The sequence below is a fragment of the Amblyomma maculatum genome, chromosome 9 (genome assembly GCF_055883805.1).
Source record: "Amblyomma maculatum isolate TAMU_Amacu chromosome 9, ASM5588380v1, whole genome shotgun sequence".
Lineage (NCBI taxonomy): Eukaryota > Metazoa > Arthropoda > Arachnida > Ixodida > Ixodidae > Amblyomma > Amblyomma maculatum.
In genome coordinates, this window is record NC_139352.1 from 123549057 (window position 1) to 123568845 (window position 19789).

The 19789-nt window shown below is 43.5% G+C and overlaps 1 protein-coding gene across 1 annotated transcript in view; it reads left to right on the top strand.

Moving 5' to 3' along the window:
• Positions 1 to 19789, top strand: part of LOC146180309 (uncharacterized) — a 110559-nt gene that overhangs the window by 7575 nt on the left and 83195 nt on the right. The window lies entirely within an intron of this gene.

Consider the following 19789-nt stretch of genomic DNA (forward strand, 5'->3'; position numbering starts at 1 on the left):
TTGAGGAACATGGCTAGTTGTGTTTCGCATGAATACTCCTTGCGGAAACCGTGTTAGGATGGATGGAAGAAATTGTTAGTCTAAGAAGTCCATTACCTGAGAGTATATGACATGCTCCTGATCTGCTTCAGGGGACTCTAGTTAGAGCAATAGGACGGTAGTTTAGGGGGAATGTTTGTCACCTGATTTGTAGATGCTGCTCTTGCCCCTGCCATCGCGAGATGAGAAAAATAGTCTTGCCATGAGGCTGGAATTAACTTCGGGCTATTTTACAAGCACCCGGTAGCGAAAAATTAAAAAAAATGAAAAAATGCAAGCACGATGTACACTCGTGACCTCCTCATTTGGCTGTCCAGAGCAGTCATTTCGCTGCGGCACCTAAAGGTGGCAGTGCAGTAATTTACCCTTCGTGCTCTAGTCTATAGGGCATGTGATATCAAAAAGAGCATAATTTGCGGTAAGCAGCCTTACATGTCTAAGAAATCACTTGCAATTGTTGCATTAATTTCCTAGCAAAAGAGTGATTACTCATTAGTGTCTACCCCAGCCCAATAGCTAATAAACAAAGCTACACGGCTCTCACAGAAAATTTGTTTTTAAGAAAAATTTGTTCTGAGGCTGGGTTTGAACCCGGGACCTCTGCCCTTCTGAGCCAGTTGCTCTAACGACTAAGCCTACAGATCGGGTGGTATTGTAAGGGTGGACTGACCAATAACTTGAAGTGGTACTGATGCTCTTCCAAAGTTTGGGGGAATCAGTAAGGGTAGTGTAGATTAGCAACATGGGAGTAATTCATCATCATCGGCCTGACTATACCCATTGTAGGGCGAAGACCTCTCCCATATTTCTCCAATTAACCCGGTTCTCTGCTAGCTGCATCCACTTGACCCTTGCGAACTTCTTAACCTCATCTGCCCACCTTCCCTTGGAATACGGTTTGTTACCCTAAGCGACCATCGGTTATCCTCTCTTCGCACTACATTCCTGCCCATGCCCATTTCTTCTAAATTTCCACTAGAATGTCAATAACTTGAGTTATTTCTCGTTCCCAGTCTGCGCGCTTCCTATCTCTTAATGTTACCCCTACCATTTTTCGTTCCATAGCCCTCTGCTTTGTCCTCAACTTAAGTAGAACCCTCTTGGTTAGCCTCCACGTTTCAGCCCTATAGGTGATTACAGGTAAGATGCAACTAGGTGATTACATGTAAGATGCAACTGTTGTATACTTTCCTTTTGAGCGATACAGGTAAGCTGCTAGTCATAATCTGCGAGTGCTTGCCAAATGCGCTCCATCCCAATCTCATTCTTCTTGTTATTTCCTTTTCATAGTCCGGATCAGCGGTTGCTACCTGTCCTTAGTAGACATATTCGCCTACTACTTCCAGCGCTTCGCTACTTAAAGTAAACTGCTGTTCCTTCTTGAGGCTGTTGAACATTACCTTAGTCTTCTGCATATTGATTTTCAAGCCTACCTTTCTACTTTTCCTGTCTAGGTCACCAGTCATTCTTTGCAGTTCATCTCCTGAGTTACTTCGCAAGGCAATGTCATCAGCAAATCACAAATTACTGAGGTATTCTCCATCTACCCTTATCCCTAACTGCTCCCATTCCAAGTCTCTGAATACTTCCTCTAAGCAAGCTGTGAATAGTACTGGGGAGATCGTGTCTCCTTGCTTAACACCTTTCATTATGGGAATTTTGTTACTTTCTTTTTGCAGAACTATGGCTGCTGTGCACCCACTATATATATCTTCCAGCACTTTCACGTATGGCTCGTCTACCTCCTGATTTCGCAATGCCTGCATCACCGCCGAGGTTAATACTGAGTCAAATGCTTTTTCGTAATCGATGAATGCTATGTATAAGGGCTGGTTATATTTCGAAGATTCTTCTATCACCTGGTTGATGGTATGGATTTGATCGATGGTAGAGTACCGTTTCCAAAACCCTGCTTGATCCTTTGCTTGATTGCAGTCTAAGGTTGTCCTGATTCTATTAGTGATTACCTTAGTAAATACCTTATACGTAATAGACAGTAAGCTGATTGGTCTGTAATTTTTAAGGTCCTTAGCGTCCCCTTTCTTATGAATGAGGATAATGCTTGCGTTCTTCCATGGTTTCGGTGCCGTCGATTCCGGTACCATCTGGAGTAATTACTTAACTCAAACATTCTGGAGATGGCACTGACAAACACAACAGGAGCCTACCATTGTGCTCGTGACATTATGCATTTGCACAAATCTAGACCCATAAACACACAGCAAATGAAACAGAACACTGTCAGAACTTTGCAGTAACACTTGCTTCACGGGGGCGGTTTGTAGGAAGCAGACCAGCACTCGTCGCTCTGTCCACCAGCATCACCATTGTGCCCGATTTCCACTCGCTTTGCTTCAGGGCCACTGCACCAAGAAATTGATGATTGTGTGATATTGTAAAGGTCCAGCGACTGCACAGTGGTGCATATGCAGGTGAGAACATACGATGCAAGCAATTCTGTTCCCAGTGAAATCGGGCCTCGTCTGTAGGACATAAACATCTTTGTCCACAAGAAAGCGCACTGGCGTGGAGGTGCCACAGCTGAAAGTTTCAATTGGGCAACCTTTAAAATATGTTTTTAATTTATTGTTATGCTGCTCTGTTTACTTTTATCCACACATGTGCAGAAATACACGAACATAAGCAAGCATAATCACAAACAATATGTTCCTAATGTGGGGCACACTTTCTTGTTTCCGTCTTTGAAATGATATGTTAAACATTAAACTATAAATCTATGCATGGCATTCAACTACGATCACTAAATAATTTAAATTGAATTTTTTCTTTGGTGGTTTTCAGTCTCATCAACCAAATGACAGCTGTGACATATAACATAGTTGGTGTTTAGGTCGCACGAGGAAAATACTAGAATAACTGCTGTATATATAACCGAATATAATTTGATCTCACCGGCGACATGTGTTAGGTTTTCTTCTAATTTATAGTCCTTCATCTCCACGATCAGTATAGTTCACGTAGATCAACGCAAAAAAAAATGTATGCTTTACTTTTGGTCAGTGGCTATTGTCATCTCGTTGTGGTGCTGTTGTCATTTCAACTATTGAAGCAGGCTCTTTGAAGTATTTTAGTGAATTGCAATTGCATATCTGCAATTATATTGCAGTTTCTTTTCTTGCCTCGCATGAGCTGCATGTCAACTTCACGTCACAGCCACTGTTCGAATTATAAGACCGAAACAGGATCAAGAAAAAGAGTAATCAAATTATTTAGCAGTAGCAAGTGAATACCGCTAGGTGATTCATGTATAGTAATGTTCAATACATCGTTTTGAAGGAGAAAATGCGGAAGCATAACTTAGATGTCAGGTATCTGTGGTATTTTGATGTTTAGTTGGCACACCTGTGCTGTTAATTTCAGTAGCATGCAAATTGGCATATGCATTTTATGCTTTTCAATGTGTTTTATTTGGGAAATGCATCAAAATGCATTTGTTGACCTTATTCCAGCCGACAGTAGACTCCCTACTAACATTGGTGACATTCCAGTCGTAATGCGTTCAGCACTCATGCCACATCTAGCCCCTTTGCACCCATTCAACCCCTGCACTGTTGGTTCTTTCTCACATTTTGACATGGAGGAACTTCTAACACGTATTGACTTTTTTGGTTCCAGAGAGAAACAAGTAGAATTAGTAAGCATGGCACCACTCTCCGGGCTATTTTTAATAATCTCAGCTTACTAAACCAACTTGTATGAGTGTGAGTAAAGATGATTTGTGCTCAGTGGATAATGTCATTTCTCTGCCAAAAGACAAACAACATTCATATCATTGCACCAGTGATACTGGAAGACTAAGAAAAGAATTGTTGGCAGGACAGGTATCAAACACCCTTCCCTCGTAACAGGAAAATGCTCCGATGGCTTCATGGAGTCGGATTATCTTTACAGAACCTGCAGACATTTGGACACCTTCTGGCACAAATAAAGGTTTAACTTTGCATTTGTTAACTGTTGTGGGTTTTTTTTTTTTTTTTTGTAATTTCCAAAGTTGTTTTTATTTGGCAAGGTGTGGAATTCATGCTTGCTTATTCCGTGCCCTTCTCTGGTTGGAAGAAGCACACATGTCCTTTCGTGTGCCTGCTGCTGCTGTGTACTGACTAGCCAACCTGTGTCACAGAGCTGCACACCTTCCAGGTAGTCATCATGGCATTATGGCTGCTGCACTTTTCATTTTAACCTGAATTGTTACGTCTTATTGCTGATCTCTGTGTCCAGGATTTCAGGAAAGTTTCGCTGTACACTAGAAGCTCTCACAGACGCACCAGCTCGGTTAAAAAAAAGAGAGAAATTGGAAATGGAACAGCTAGAGAAATCGTGTTGGTGCATCAAGGTTTTGCTTTTCATGCCTATTTTTTTATAAAGCAGGACTTGTCTAATGTAATGTTTTTCATGAAGATAAACGCGCACTTCCTTTGTTTTGCACTTGCCTTAGTTAAAAATCAACCGCCTGGGTGAACCTTAAACAACTTTGTGCATCTTTTCTTTGGGCTGACTGAATATCAGCTATAAAGAAAAGACGAATTTTAAGGTAATTTTTCTATTGTGTGTGATGGACTACCAAAAAATTTATACAGAACAGTAATGGCCAGTATGATAGCTAGACAGCATACTATATTTTTATTGTAGATTGAAATTTTTAGGATCATTCATTTTGTTGAACTTCGTTGACAAGTACAGAAAGCTATGCATTTCTTTCCTGTCTTTATGTTCTTGTTATTTCTCTGGCCTTAAACAGGGAACTTTTGACAATTTTTTACATTGTGGTTTTGCTTCAAAAGCCTGAGCATTTGGTAACTGTAATGGGAAGTTTAGACTTTTCTTTCTTTCTTTCCAAGGAAAAAGAATTCGTAGCATCAGTGTCGCTTTTCACTTCAAAGCAAAATAGAAAGTACTTCTCAGTTGTGCCACCACAACTTGTTCGAAGATATCCCGACGTAAAATTTTCATGAAAACTAGTAAAGCAGCGTTTGAGAAAGGAAAGACCCCGTGGCGCAGTGAGTGAAAAAAATTCGAGGGACACTTAAGCTCCGCCTTTAAGAACACCAGACACAATGTGCCTAGGAGTAGGATTCCACTTCCCCACCTCAAATGTCATTTATTTATGCGACATATGGCTGTGCTCACCTCTAAATAAATGCTATGTAGCTTGCATGTAATATTAACTAGTTGTGTTTAGAGCAACATACAGCAGCAGGCTGTTTAGCGTCCTTTGAAAGCGATGCTGAAGACCATTTTATGTTGGTTTGGGTGTACTAGAGTCTTGAATTGGGCTTGTTGGGGGAAATACTTACTAATAATCGAAAGCGCGAACAGGACAGGTGCTGACTAGTCAGCGCCTGTCCTGTCGTGTGTTCATCCGTGTCTATTGGCGCTGCCGATTATTAGTATGGTCTGTATCAACAAATTACGGCGTTCTAGTGACAAAAATGCTACCATTTGCTGAAAATGAAGTTCTTATAAGCCCAACATACCCAGAAAGAGCCATGAAAAATTGAATTTTACTCCAAAGAAAAATAGTGTGGAAGTCCTACCAGTGGCCCTTTGAGTACTGATGTAAATGCATTTTCTTGCAATAATTCTGGCTCATGTTTCCTTTTTTTTTTTCATACACGGAGCTTTTTGCGCTGCTAAGTGTTCCGATTCAGTTATAGTATATGTTAAAAATAAACACATCTAGAAAGATTTGCCTGACGTCTCGACAGATTTTTTTTCGCGCAGGTTACTGGCATTAAAACTATTTGTTCATATGTCACCGCAATTTTTTTGCAGTGATTACCTGCATGAAAAAAAAGCCCATCCAGATGTTACTGCCATCTGCTTTCATTTAGGACCCGCTTAAATAGTCAGCCCAGGTATCACTGCAGTTTGCTTATGGAGACTGCCTATTGCTGCAATATCTGTATTTCATTTTTTACAGCCATTCACTCTTGATGCAGCAAGCTTGATCTTGGAGATGAAGAAAATGTTTAGTTTCTAAAATCCACTTTGCTGTGCAACAAGTGCTGCTTTCTTTAAGAGGCAGCAACCATCAGGATTGATGTTTACAAATGGTTCAAATTGTATGGAGTTCTCCTCAGTGCCTTTTTGACAAATGTTTGGGGTAGAAAGATTACAGCTATGTGCAACAAGTTTCAAGGAGAGGGCTTTGTCGGGCTGGTTGGTTCACGTTGAGTGGAAGAAAGGAACAGCTCAAACTGACGGGACGTGTAGGAATGCGAGACAGACACATGAGCTGACTAACAACCAAATGGTTTATTGCTTGAAGGAGCAGCAAGATGCACAGTTGGCTGCACAGGCTAACGCCGTGTTTATTGTTAACAGAGGCCTGTGGCCGATAGCTGAAACGACGTCGACCCAAGTAGAGCACGCAGCCTCAGTGCCACGGTCCTTCACTACCAGGCCAAAGAGCCTCGTTACCTGGCAGCACACTCTGAGCGTGATTATAGCAGCCCACAAAAGCTGTTTGTGCTCACTACTATCAAATCGGGAGACGGTGGCTGATGTTACCGACAGCTCCGTCCTTCAAGAGAAGGGTGTGGCATTGGAACTGACCTGCTTTACAGTGAAACGACTCCCAGAAGAATGCACTCGTTTTCTTCACTAAAACATGGTGCTGGGTTAGCTGGTTATTCATACTTGGTAAGAAACAGCGCAAAAAAAGACAAGCACAGGAGAGGACACGGCGCAAAACACATTTCCATTTTCTTAGAGACACTAATTTATGTCTCAGAACTATCCTAGCATTTGCAATACTACAGGATAGCAACCTTTTGGCAGTTGTCTTGGTAACATTAGCTTCACTGCAATTAGCAAACTGCTGGGGAGGCTTTGTGTTTTTAATGCCTTTACATGTTTTAGCTATCATAACTTTTCTGCTTTTGTTTCTTTTTCTCCACCACATCTTTGTACATATGTATATTTAATGATTATCAAAGTTGCTAGCGCATTACAGCTTAGCACTGCCAAGCTGAAAAAGGCGATGAACCAACATTAATGTTCACAGGAATCTTAACACATTGAAATGATGTTGAGGCATTTCCTGATTTGGAAATAGCTTTGCAAAATTCTGTGGCACTTTGCTGTAAGTAAAAAGCAACAAAGTAACAGCTTAGAGAAAAATCATTCTATACAAAAGAAGAGGCATCATTTTCCTCAATAGTATCTTAGACTGAAATAGAAGTGCAGACATCTGTTGAAAAGCTATCCCTGAAGGGCAGCAGGTTGCTTTTGTTATTTGCATAGAGATGTTGCATATAGACAAGCGTCATGTTTGTAAACAAAGGTGGCGCTGCGATCGGCAGCGACATGGAGTGTAGGCAAAAGCGCAGCGTGCCTACACTGCGCAAAGCGACGCTGCCTTCGAAATCAGTTTGCGCGTGCGAATATTATGAAACATAAGCTTTGCTTATGCGTAGAAATAGCTTGGTTTATGCCTGAAGAGTATTTCCGCACATTATCAGCCGATTACAGCTGCAAGTACCTGGCAAAGAGTGCTGCATTGGCTTCCTTCTCCGTGGCCTCAACAGCGCGCGGCTACGGTACTTATATAGGAGACTTCCCTGAGTGATTAAGTTAAATAAAAACGAGCAAGAACAATGTATAAGAAAGACTAATAGTCAACCCTGTTCAACTCCCGGTCCTATTCCTAGCGCATGCAAGGAGGACGGCAATATGAATGACTGGAAGTGTGTTTTTCATATGACGACTCTGTTGACTGGCTTTCTGCAGCTTCAAGCACTCACTCTAAAGAACAATATTATCGGCAACTATATATAGTAAACTAGAAATCACATTTCTAGCTCACTTTACGGGCAACTTAAGTCATAGAATTTCATATCTAATAAGAAGAGCTCAGTCTTTTAGTTCTTTGTAACATGTTCGCAAAGTGTGCTGCCAACTTCTTTTCATCTGCTCGATAAAAAGACGTTTGATGTCTGCCTCATTTCACAGACGTAGCAAGGTCATTCACAGGTTAGTATGTACAGTGGTTTTCAAAAATACACGGCCCACGGCTTCAGTCCGCGCAGCGGCTGCCGGGCCGCACCGCGACGCTGCTATCTCTGCCCGGCGCTCGGTACGAGGGGGCCCTATGTGACCGCAGCTTTCTCCCTCCCTCTCGCGCTGCAAAGTAACACGCCTTCAGAACTCTATGTGCGGCGTTCGTCCGTTTCGCCTTTCTTCCTCATGGTTTCGCTGCTGCCGCTGGCTACGAAAGAGGGCGTCTGGACTCTGGATATTTGCATCACCGGTCTCGGCGCGCGTTTGCAAATACTGGCGGCCTGCTACCTTCCTCCATCATACGTTCATCGCCGTACGTGCATCGAGACATGAAAAACGAGCGTCGTGCCTCTCTTTTGCCACGCTGTTATCGGACCTATGTCCATGGAGCGTTCAGATGCCGCACTCTGCAGCAGCGAGACCTTGCTACTCAGCCCACTTCTTTTGTGCAGTGGTGGCGAATCTCAGTATGACGTTTTTAGAAAAGTCTGCTCTCCTCAGTGCAAACTCTTCGAAAGAAGAAATACCAAGTTTAATGGGAACAAGTGTTCTACCATTGGCCATTTTGTCTAGTATAGTTGCACTTGACAAATCGGAGACCTTAAACGTCTACTGTGAATTATGTCAGTGGGAATAAATTTGAACATTATGCTGCATTTAATGATATATCACTGGATAGCTTGTCAAGTATGATAACACTGTACTAATTGTGGGTATTAATGAGTTGTCACTAATTTGTAACTTTCGATTAAATATTTCGCTATACCTTCAAGTCATAAATTATTGGATAGCTTTGCAGAGTATAATTGCACTGGACTAGCTAATTGTACTTTTCAATTAATCATCGCTCTTTTGTTAATTGCAACTAAGTATGAAATATGCTACACCATGAAGTTATGCATGGTTGGAAAACTTGTATGAAGTATTATAGCAAATAATGATTGGTGGGCAACGTCATCACGAATATGGATAAGATAGTCAAAGTAGCCGAGGAGTTCTATACAAATCTCTACAGTAGCCAAAGTAGTCAGGACCGTAATGAGATTGGCGGTAGGGAAAAACATTCAGACGTTCCACCAGTGACGAAGGACGAGGTCAAGAAAGCATTAGAAACTATGAAAAGGGGGAAATCAGCTGGAGAGGATCAGATAACTACGGATTTGCTGAAGGGCAGGGGGGATATCGTGTTAGAAAAACTGGCCACCTTGTATACGCAGTGCCTGGTGTCATCGACGGTACCGGAACCATGGAAGAATGCAAACATTATCCTCATTCATAAGAAAGGGGACTCTAAGGACCTTAGAAATTACAGACCAATCAGCTTACTGTCTGTTACGTATAAGGTATTTACTAAGGTAATCGCTAATAGAATCAGGACAACCTTAGACTTCAATCAAGCAAAGGATCAAGCAGGGTTTCGGAAACGGTACTCTACTATCGATCATATCCATACCATCAATCAGGTGATAGAAAAATGCTCGGAATATAACCAACCCCTATACATAGCATTCATTGATTACGAAGAAGCATTTGACTCAGTTGAAACCTCGGCGGTGATGCAGGCATTGCGAAATCAGGGGGTAGACGAGCCGTACGTGAAAGTGCTGGAAGATATATACAGTGGCTGCGCAGCAACCATAGTTCTGCATAAAGAAAGTAACAAAATTCCCATAAAGAAAGGTGTTAGGCAAGGAGACACAATCTCCCCAGTACTATTCACAGCTTGCTTAGAGGAAGTATTCAGAGACTTGGAATGGGAGCAGTTAGGGATAAGGGTAGATGGAGAATACCTCAGTAATTTGTGATTTGCTGATGACATTGCCTTGCGAAGTAACTCAGGAGATGAACTGCAAAGAATGACTGGTGACCTAGACAGGAAAAGTAGAAAGGTAGGCTTGAAAATCAATATGCAGAAGACTAAGGTAATGTTCAACAGCCTCGAGAAGGAACAGCAGTTTACATTAGGTAGCGAAGTACTGGAAGTAGTAGGCGAATATGTCTACTTAGGACAGGTAGTAACCGCAGATCCGGACCATGAAAAGGAAATAACAAGAAGAATAAGATTGGGATGGAGCGCATTTGGCAAGCACTCGCAGATTGTGTTTAGCAGCTTACCGGTATCGCTAAAGAAGAAAGTATATAACAGTTTCATCTTACCTGTACTCACCTATGGCGCTGAAATGTGGAGGCTAGCCAAGAGAGTTCTACTTAAGTTGAGGACAACCCAGAGGGCTATGGAACGAAAAATGGTAGGGGTAACACTAAGAGATAGGAAGCGTGCAGAGTGGGTCAAAGAAATAACTCAAGTTACCGACATTCTAGTGAAAATTAAGAACATGAAATGGACATGGGCAGGACATGTAGTGCGAAGAGAGGATAACCGATGGTCGCTTAGGGTAACAAACTGGATTCCAAGGGAAGGAAAGCGTAGCAGGGGGCGGCAGAAAGTTAGGTGGGCGGATGAGATTAAGAAGTTTGCAGGGGTCAAGTGGATGCAGCTAGCACAGAACCAGGTTAAGTGGAGAAATATGGGAGAGGCCTTCGCCCTGCAGTGGATATAGTCAGGCTGATGATGATGATGAATGATTGGTAGGCGCTAAAATATTATAGCTAATTTGTTAATTGCGATTAAATATATATGTGGCACTACTAGCTCAAGTTACGTATCATTAAATAGCTTATATCAAATATTATTGCACAGAACTAATATTAGGCGTTAATTATTTAGTGTTAATTTGGTAATTGCGAATAAATATATATGTTACACGAAAGCCCCAAAATGCGTATCATTGGGTAGCTTACGTCGTGTATTATTGCACAGAACTAATAATATGGGTTAATTATCTATCACTAATTTGTTAATTGCAATTAAATATATAATACACTACAACCTCAGTATCACTTGATAGCATTGTTGAGTAGCATTGCACAGATCTACTAGTAGTTGTTAATTAATCATTACTTATTTGTTAATTGTGATTAAATATATATGTTACGCTACAACCTGAATTTATATATCATTGGATAGCTTATGCCGAGTATTATTGCACAGAACTGATAGTGGGTGTTACTTAATTATCGCTAATTGTTAATTGCAATTAAACATTGAGTGCCATGCTAAATGTTCAAGTTATATATATTTGAATAGCCTATGTTGTGTATAATTGTTTCCTACTATCAAGAAAGATCAGTAAGGATTACAGTATCTAGCTCTGAATTAGGCTAAATCTGGTGTATTGTAGCGAACTATGTCTATAGCGATAACAAATTAGCGATAAATAATTAGCCCATATTATTAGTTGTGAGCAATTATAGTCGACATAACCTATCCAATGATACATAACTTGAGGTTGTAGTGTAATAATATGGAAAACGTCCCCACACTCCTTTGTTCTCCTTGTCCCCTCCTTTCGTCGGCTTCGATAACAACTGAAGCTCCCTACGTACTCGTCGACGTCACTCTGCTTGACCAGCACTTAGAGGCCTTGGTCGACACCGGAGCGGCTGTCAATGTGCTGGATAACTCGTTTATTGTTAACGAGCCCCACCGGCTTCTTCCAGCCGCCAAAACCCGGCTCTTAGCTTTTAACGGCGCCCCGGTAGAGCAAGTCGGGCGTGTCATCGTCAATCTGACAGCGCTTGGAAAGACCCTCACCACCGAGTTGGTTGTAGCAGACAGCCCGATTTGGCCAGTAGTCCTCGGGTGCTTGTGGTGCCAGCAAGCCGGAGTCGTCCTTAATTTTACCCTAACAATATATATATATATATTTGCAATTAACAAATTATTGATAATTAATTAATGCCTCCCATTATTTACATGATATAATACTTTACATAAGTTTTGCAACCATGCATATTGCATATTTAGTTACAATTAACAAGAGGGCAATAATTATTTGAAAAGTACTATTAGCTAGTCAGCGCAATTACTATCCAACAATGTATGACTTGAAGGTGTAGCAAAATATTTATTTGCAATTTAAAAATTAGTTACACCGCATTAGTACCAACAGCCCATGTACAGTGTAATCGTACTTGATGTAAGCTATCTAGTGATATATCAATAAATGTAGCATAATGTTCAAATTTATTCACACTCAGATAATTCACAGTAGATGTTTAAGATCTCCGATTTGTCCAGTGCAAGTATACAAATTGTAGAACACTTGTTCCCATTAAACTTGGTATTTCTTCTTTCGAGGGGCTTGCATTGAGGACAGCGCAATCTTTTCTAGAAAAGTCGTACTGAGTTTCACCACAACTGCACAAGAGAAGCAGACTGAGAAGCAAGATCTCGCCACTGCAGAGCGCAGCATCTCAGCGCTTCGTGGACATAGGTCCGCATAACGGTGTGGCGAGAGAGCCACGGAACTCGTTTTTCGCGTCTCGATGCACACGTCCCTATGAACGTATGTTGGAGCAAGAAAGCAGGGCGCCAGTATTTGCAAACGCGCGCCAATCACCCACGTGGTGAGCGCCGAGACCGGCGATGCGAGCATACTCAGTGAGGGAGTGAGAGAAAAACTTTATTGAGTAGAGATAAGGGAGGGGGATGTGTAGGGGGGGGTCCCTAGTCCAGGACTCCAGTGGCTGCCACTGCTATCCGCGCCCATATCACGAGGGCTCGTTGGGCCAGAGCTGGATAGGGCAGCCTCCCACCCCTCAACTGTTGGCACTGTATTTGTGTCATCTGGAGGCCCCAAATGCAAATATTGCGGGGAGAAGGCAGATCTGCACCACATGGTGTGGGCCTACCCACACAATCCTCCAGATGACCCGAACATCCTACGAACATCCAGTGTCCAGACGCCCTCTTTTGTAGTGAGTGGAAGGACGAAACAAACAGACGAACGCCGCACTAAGTGTTCAGAAGGCGTGTTACTTGACAGCGCCAAAGGGAGGCCACCGAGCGCCGAGCAAAGATAGCAGCGCCGCGGTGCGGCCCAGCAGCCGCTCCGAAGCCGTTGGCTGTGTATTTTTGAAAACCACTACATGAAGGCCAGTAAGAAAGCTCTCATTTTGTTCTCTTTGCTCTATAGGAGAGGCGCATGAGTGCAGATGCAACATTCTCCACGATCGCTTGTAGCGAAATTTGCACGATCTGCTGAGCTTTTTTTAATATACTTCGAAATTTTTTATTAAAATGTGCGTCATCTTATTCTGCTTATTTTGCACCCCTCATAGTCAATTCCACTTGGGGCAATAAACTCCATGTACCATATATACTTAAATATCCTGCTCGATCAGAGCAAGGTGGATATTTAATTCTTTGTCAGGATCTTATAATGACCTCTAAAAATAAAATTAAAAATATGAGAAATAACGCTGTGGGACTGCCCGAATCATAACAATGTTTACTATAGAACTGGTGATGAAGAGTCACTTGTTAAAACTCTCGAAAATACAAAAAGAGAAAAGCTACTTTACAAGTCCGGGCCTGTTATTGCCAGCAATATCGCACTGGAGTGACCACTCAAGGTAATTGCAATTACCTTCACAGCAGCTTTTGTGTCATTTCTGTGTGAACATATGCACGGGCAGTACTGCAAGTGAATGGGACTCACAGTGCAGCTTCCCTGCGGGATCATACGCACACGAAATATATCGCGTCTGAACTTCTTATGACCTGATAGTATATCAAAACAGGCACGAGCTGCAGGCGTTTATTATTGCGCTATTCGTCGTGCCGTCGAAAAGCAATCATGACAATTAATGGTTGCAAACGAACTGATCTAGTTTCGGTGAAGAACTGCAATGCATGTTAGCCGTGAAGGCAATCAGTCACCGAAGAGTCTACTTGTCGCGCTCAACGCCGCTGCCCTTCGCTCTCATCTTTATCCTACCGCAAGAAACCTGTTAAAACAAGTGCCATTTTGCTTTTTGTGCCTCGAGGCGCAATCAACCTCACCACAGCTCGCAGAAATATTGGGAATTATGCCCGAAAACAGCAATCGCCGCGCATCCAATGCAGACTGCCCGTGCTTTTGCCTACACCACGAAAGTCACTGCTGTCACCAGCGCCGCATCTCCACTGACGTCATGGGCTGACGCTTGTCTATAGGGTGCATAGAGAACGTAGTGAAACCTTTCTCTGAAGAGATTCTTGTTTATCTTTTTTGGTGTTACAAAGAAGGCTCAAAGAACAGATTAGCAAAGGAAGAAGGCAGTTTTATTGCAGGTTGTCCTGGTAAATGCATGATAGCAAAATTGAGCATTGTGCTTAGTTTTACAACACTGTTTCAATTTTGCATTTCCTGGGAAGTTGAGTGACCTTCTGAGAGATAACTGTCATAGAGGTTGTGGAATGTTCTCTTTGTCTTCCAGAGGCATAATTTTTTAACCTTTCACTCTGCGGATGAGGGATAGAGGGGGATGGACATGACACATAGTTACTTATTTGTAGTGTTGTCACTGTGCCTTTCAATTTGCTATCACTTAATTGCAAAGTTTTCTATAGCTGCTTATTCCAACCCTCTCCCCCTCCCTCCCCCCCGCCCCCCTTTTTTTTATTTAGCCCCTTTTTGTACTAGCTCAAATGTCAGACATCACACTCTTGATCTCTGCCTTGCAGTGTTGCAAAGCTAGCGCTGTTTTACCGTCTTTGCCTAAAGTGACGAAGCAAGAAGGCTTTATTTCTTAGCCTCTACATCAGTGGCGTCGCGAGGGGGGTGTGGCCCGCACTAGGTGCAGGGCTCAGGGGGGTGCAGCTGAGCAGCAGGAAGGAGTAAGGGGCGGGGGAGGCGAAATGAATTATTGAGTAAAGACGCGAACAGGCGCATTGGTGTCGCTGAGACACTGACTGGCAAGTGTGATCTCGTGGAATGAATTACGTTGTGAGTGCTTGAAAAGTTTATGCAAGAGACTCCTCGTCGTTTTGATGTCGGACCCCAGGAAACACCAGCATTGACTCTATATCCATCGGAAACCCTTGCGCGGGAGCATATTAGATGACACCCTTCCGCAGTCATGCCACCGCATCGCCACTTTTTGTGCATGTGCAGTTCACTCTCCTTTCCCAAACGAGGACTCTTCGGCTATCATTTGTTTTGTTCATTTATCTCCTGTGCCCTTCTCGCTCCTCGGTCCATTCACACATCCGCCGCCTCACACTTTCAAAACGCCGAAATTCATGGAATGCATGTTGCTCAATGGAATGGCAAGCCTGATCACTTCGCACTGACTAGAGAAAAAAATAATAAGAAGGCGGGCACCTTTAGCAAGGCGAGGTGTTTTAAAAGGGGAATTGCAAATGAATGTACCCAAGGGTGCTCACGCAGTGCGATTCTTACCTTTTTTTCTCTGAAAAAGGCAGTCGTTAAAATTAGAAACTAGAAAGCATGAAAAAATGGGTCTGAAGGAACCCACCGCCTTCTTTGGAAATAGGTGCTTTTGATGTGATATTTTGCTGAATTATCAGTCGTGGGGCACGATCGCTGCGTCCTAGTGTTAAAAAGAAAATATAAATGCCACTTCACTCGCACTGCGTTATTGGGTGCAGAGCGAACCTGACTTCAAAGCAAAGCACAAGGACAGAGAGGTAGCAAGGAAGTTGCAAGCAATTCGGTGCTTCAAACGCGGGGACGGGTTAGGGGGTGCTGCACTGGGTGCGGGTAACCCTAGCAATGCCACTGCTCTACATCACTAAAAAACAAACCTAGTACTACATACCTTTTAAGAACTGGTGGGCGAGTTGGTCTGACATAACTAGTGAAACAGCGCAGCGGCACAAGGCCAGAGGAAGAAATGGACAGTCAGCGCTGTGTTTGTCCATTTCTTCCTCTGGCCTTGTGCTGTTACGCTGCTTCACTAGTTATACCCTTTAAGCTCTAGATCTATATAAGTTAAGAACCCTAGTCCTCCTCGCCTTCGAAGACCATTTTGTCTTCAGAAGGTGCAGCGGTGGCGTCAAGGTAAAGCATCCGCCTCCTTGCAAAAGGACCATGGTTTGAATCCCGGTGCCACGCAATTCTCCACCGGAAAAAAAAAGAAGAAAAAAAAGTGTCGATGGAATTGTATAAAAACAGGTTTGGGGTGCTACCTGATGCCGTTGAACACCTCCGGCAATGCACTCCCTCACCAGAACAGGAGTTGACCACTCTGGTGCAGTAGGGGTAGACTTGCACGGTCCAGGGGGCGCCACAAAGATGGTGCTAAAAAGCGCCCTCTAGGTGTCTGCTGGGTAGAACAAATCCCCGCATCTGCATTCAAATGCATGCAGTCGGTATGGGTACACTGCTTTAATTTGTGTTATGTACGAACAAAGAAGCTAAGGCGCTGAAAAGTCTTTCACAGTTGTCACAATGTGAAAAAGGCAGTAAATAACCTATCTCAGGCATTATACAATGAAATCTCTGCGCGCTGCCTGTCGATATAACCAGGCGGGTGTCGCGAAAAATCGTGGAGCTCTTCGAAAGATTTACATGCAACTAAGCTTAAGCACTTGAGTGCACGAAACCACAACAGAGATAGGCAGTGTAAATAACCCTTCTGAGGCACAGTTTTTCCGATAGGCACCTTGCACGGGCTGTGCACGGGAATTGCGTTCAATGCATACTTGTCCCTAAACTTGTAGGTTGATCCTGCTCTGATTTTTTTTACGCCCTGTTTAGCTGAATAATCACGCTCGTAATGTTTGGAAATACTGAGTCCACGTACTGGAAAGTCGTGCAGAAAGCTGAAGCTGGGACTGCAGAAACATTCGAATTTTGCTGCAGCAGGTGCTTCGGCGTTCGTCGTTTGGTACAGATATCAGTGAAGGCACGCTGACCTTGTTCTACTGCTCAACTTCCAATCGCCTTTAACTTATGTGCTTGCAGCTCTCAAGCCAGTGCATTTGCCTGTTCACGCAGTAGGGACATCGTACATTAGAAGCGCACTGCAATCTCAGGAACGTACGGTGCATAATGATTGAAATGCTATTTTCGGCTGCTTAGTAATTGTAAATCTGCACTAAATGCCGTCTATTGCTGGAAGTTTCCTCTTGAAAGTGAATGGCTGTTTTCATAGGGATAGCAAATGTTTTAAGTGAGCTTTAGTTTGCCGTCCTACCTTTTGTTGCTTGACGTACATGCATTCTTTTTATTCTTGCGCAGCTGCCGAAAACATTAGCATAATGGACGGTTTCTATTGTGATCACAAATAAATGCGCACATAGCTGGCTGTGCTTTATATATGGGTGTGTTCAGATAAGAACAAGAATTGAGGTCCCATGACCATTTTTTTGTTTTCAATGAAATTTTTGTATGTGGTGGGCAAATCTCTCGACACAAAGGAATGAACCTTAGTTCTGCAAGATATGCAGTAGATTTCTTGGGAAAAAATCGTATATCACTAGAGGTGGAAAACGCCGTTTTTGCCATTTCATAAAGTTGCAAGTTTGGAGCCCAATAGCATACACAATAAACATTTCACGTGAATTATTTTGTTAGCGAATACGTGTACACAACTTTTACCAATAGAAACACTGAAAAAAAAGCGTTTTGATGCAATATGTGTTTTATTAAAAAATTGCGAACTTTGATTCAGGAGCAGTGCGCTGCACAAAAGTCAATTTTCAGCCCTTTATTCTAGCATGATGCTCCTAAGTTTTTCTACTGAACCTTTTTGCCTGCAATATGGAGGTTATATTCTCTATTTCAAGCAAAATGTTCAGTTGTAAGACTAAAAGTTTTTTCCATAGTGCTTCAAACTCTGCTGAGGTTCAAAAATGTCAAAAAACGAGCAAATTCGAATTTAAAAAAAATCTTCAATTTTTTTTTTAATTTATCGGAATGATCCCACGTGTCTCGTAATTATAACGTGCTGTAAAAGTGTTGCATTATATTGTTAGAAATTGTAAAAATAAATACAAATTTAAGTTAATGTTTTCATTTATTGGCATTTCTTAAAATTTGCTCTTGGAAAGTGTCTTCTACGAAACTTCGACCTAGAAAAGGCTAGGTATATTTCTACATATTCAGCGGTGTAGTTGTCTAGTGCGTAAGTGTAAATTCTTTGTGTTTTTAGCCATCATTTAAGACAAAAACTCGTATTCGTTTTGAAAACTTGCATAACACTGGGGCATGCTTGACTCGCAGCATACTTTAGCTCAGAATGTTAGAGCTCAGACATTTATACTAGTCTAGATATGTATTCAAGATGCGTGTTGCTGCTCTCAAGGTATCTTTAACGAATGCCGCTGCTCACGACTGCAGCCGCTCCATAGGCGTATAACCCCCCGCGCAATCCCGGCTGTGATATCACCCCTTTTTTCTGCTGCCGTGTGGGGAGTTAAGCTTGATCCCATCGTTCTCAGTCGCAAACTACCTCTTTTCTAAACGCTTAAAGGGCCACTGTCCAGGGAAGGCCCTTTTATGCAAAGGAGCCCAGTGTTTCGATCAGGTACCGGAGAGCATCGCAGTCAGGAGCCGCAAAGCATCGAAAATACAATTCAAAGCTCTCTCATGCTCTCCTTTGGGAAGCCAGCTTCCCCGTTTCCTGCGCTGGCCCGACGGGCCACAGTAATGATGTACGTACCGCGAACGACGTCCATTGGTCCGTCTCGCTGACTGACGGGAGAAGGATGGGTGTCTACCGCTCGCTGCGCACTTTTCCCTCGCCACGGCCAGACTGAATCCAGCAGCGCGCGCTCCCTCGGCCGTTTTCTTTTTTTTTTCGCGCTTGCGGAGTGCCACACCCCACCTCCCGCCATACGCGGAGGAGGAAGGGGAATTTGTCTTGCGGAGGCTAGACGACCTCGGGCAGGAGAGTGAAAAACCTTTGCGAGGGAACGGAAGGAGAGAAGCATGACAGAATCGGGTGATTGCGGAGGCTGTAACTGCGTTATTAGTTACTCTTTTCAAAAACATTTTGCAGATTTGCGTTCTAGGGGCGAAGTCTCACAGTCACCGGGGAAGAAATATTTTCGACCAGAGGGTGGGCAGTGGGCATCATATTCAGAAATGTGGCGCAACAAACCGCAGCCGTGGCCTAGTGGTTAGAGCGCCCGTCTCGGCTGCGAGAGGTGGTTAGTTCGAAACCCACCGCCGGACACCCACCGGTAAAAATGGGTACAAGCGTCCCCCGGCCTGGCGCTCGGCTTTTCCAGGGGTGTGCATTTGGGAGAAGCTCCGTAAACCCCGCTGAGCGCACCTCCTCCGCAGTGGGCCCAAACCCAGTTTCGAACCTCGCAGCCTGCAAAGATGGTTCTGTTTGTCTTGCAAAGCTACTTCCTTTGAGCCTCACCTGAAGTGCTCCCTTAGAGCCTCAGCTGCAGCAGTCCTAAAAAATAAAAAAGGGCCACATTATGGGCTTTTGCCGCGCGAGGCAGACTTATTGTTGTCCGATGGCGGAACGGATCACTGCCACATCGGCGCAACTATTTGGGCCGCGACCCCTTTTCCCAAGCATTTCACCTCAGAAGAGCCGAGCACCAGGTCGGGGGAAAGCTTGTACCCATTGAAAAACTGGTGGGTAACCGGCGGCACCAGGGATCGAACCTGGTACCTCCCGAATGCGAGGCGGATGCTCTACCACGAAGCGGTGGCCTTGGACAACAATAAGTCCGCCTCGTGCGGCAAAAGCCCATAATGTGGCCCTTTTTTATTTTTTAGGACTGCTGCAGCTGAGGCTCTGAGGGTGAGGCTCAAAGGAAGTACCTTTGCAAGACAAACAGAACCACCTTTACAGGCTGCGAGGTTCGAAACTGGGTTTGGGCCCACTGCGGAGGAGGGGCGCGCAGCGGGGTTTA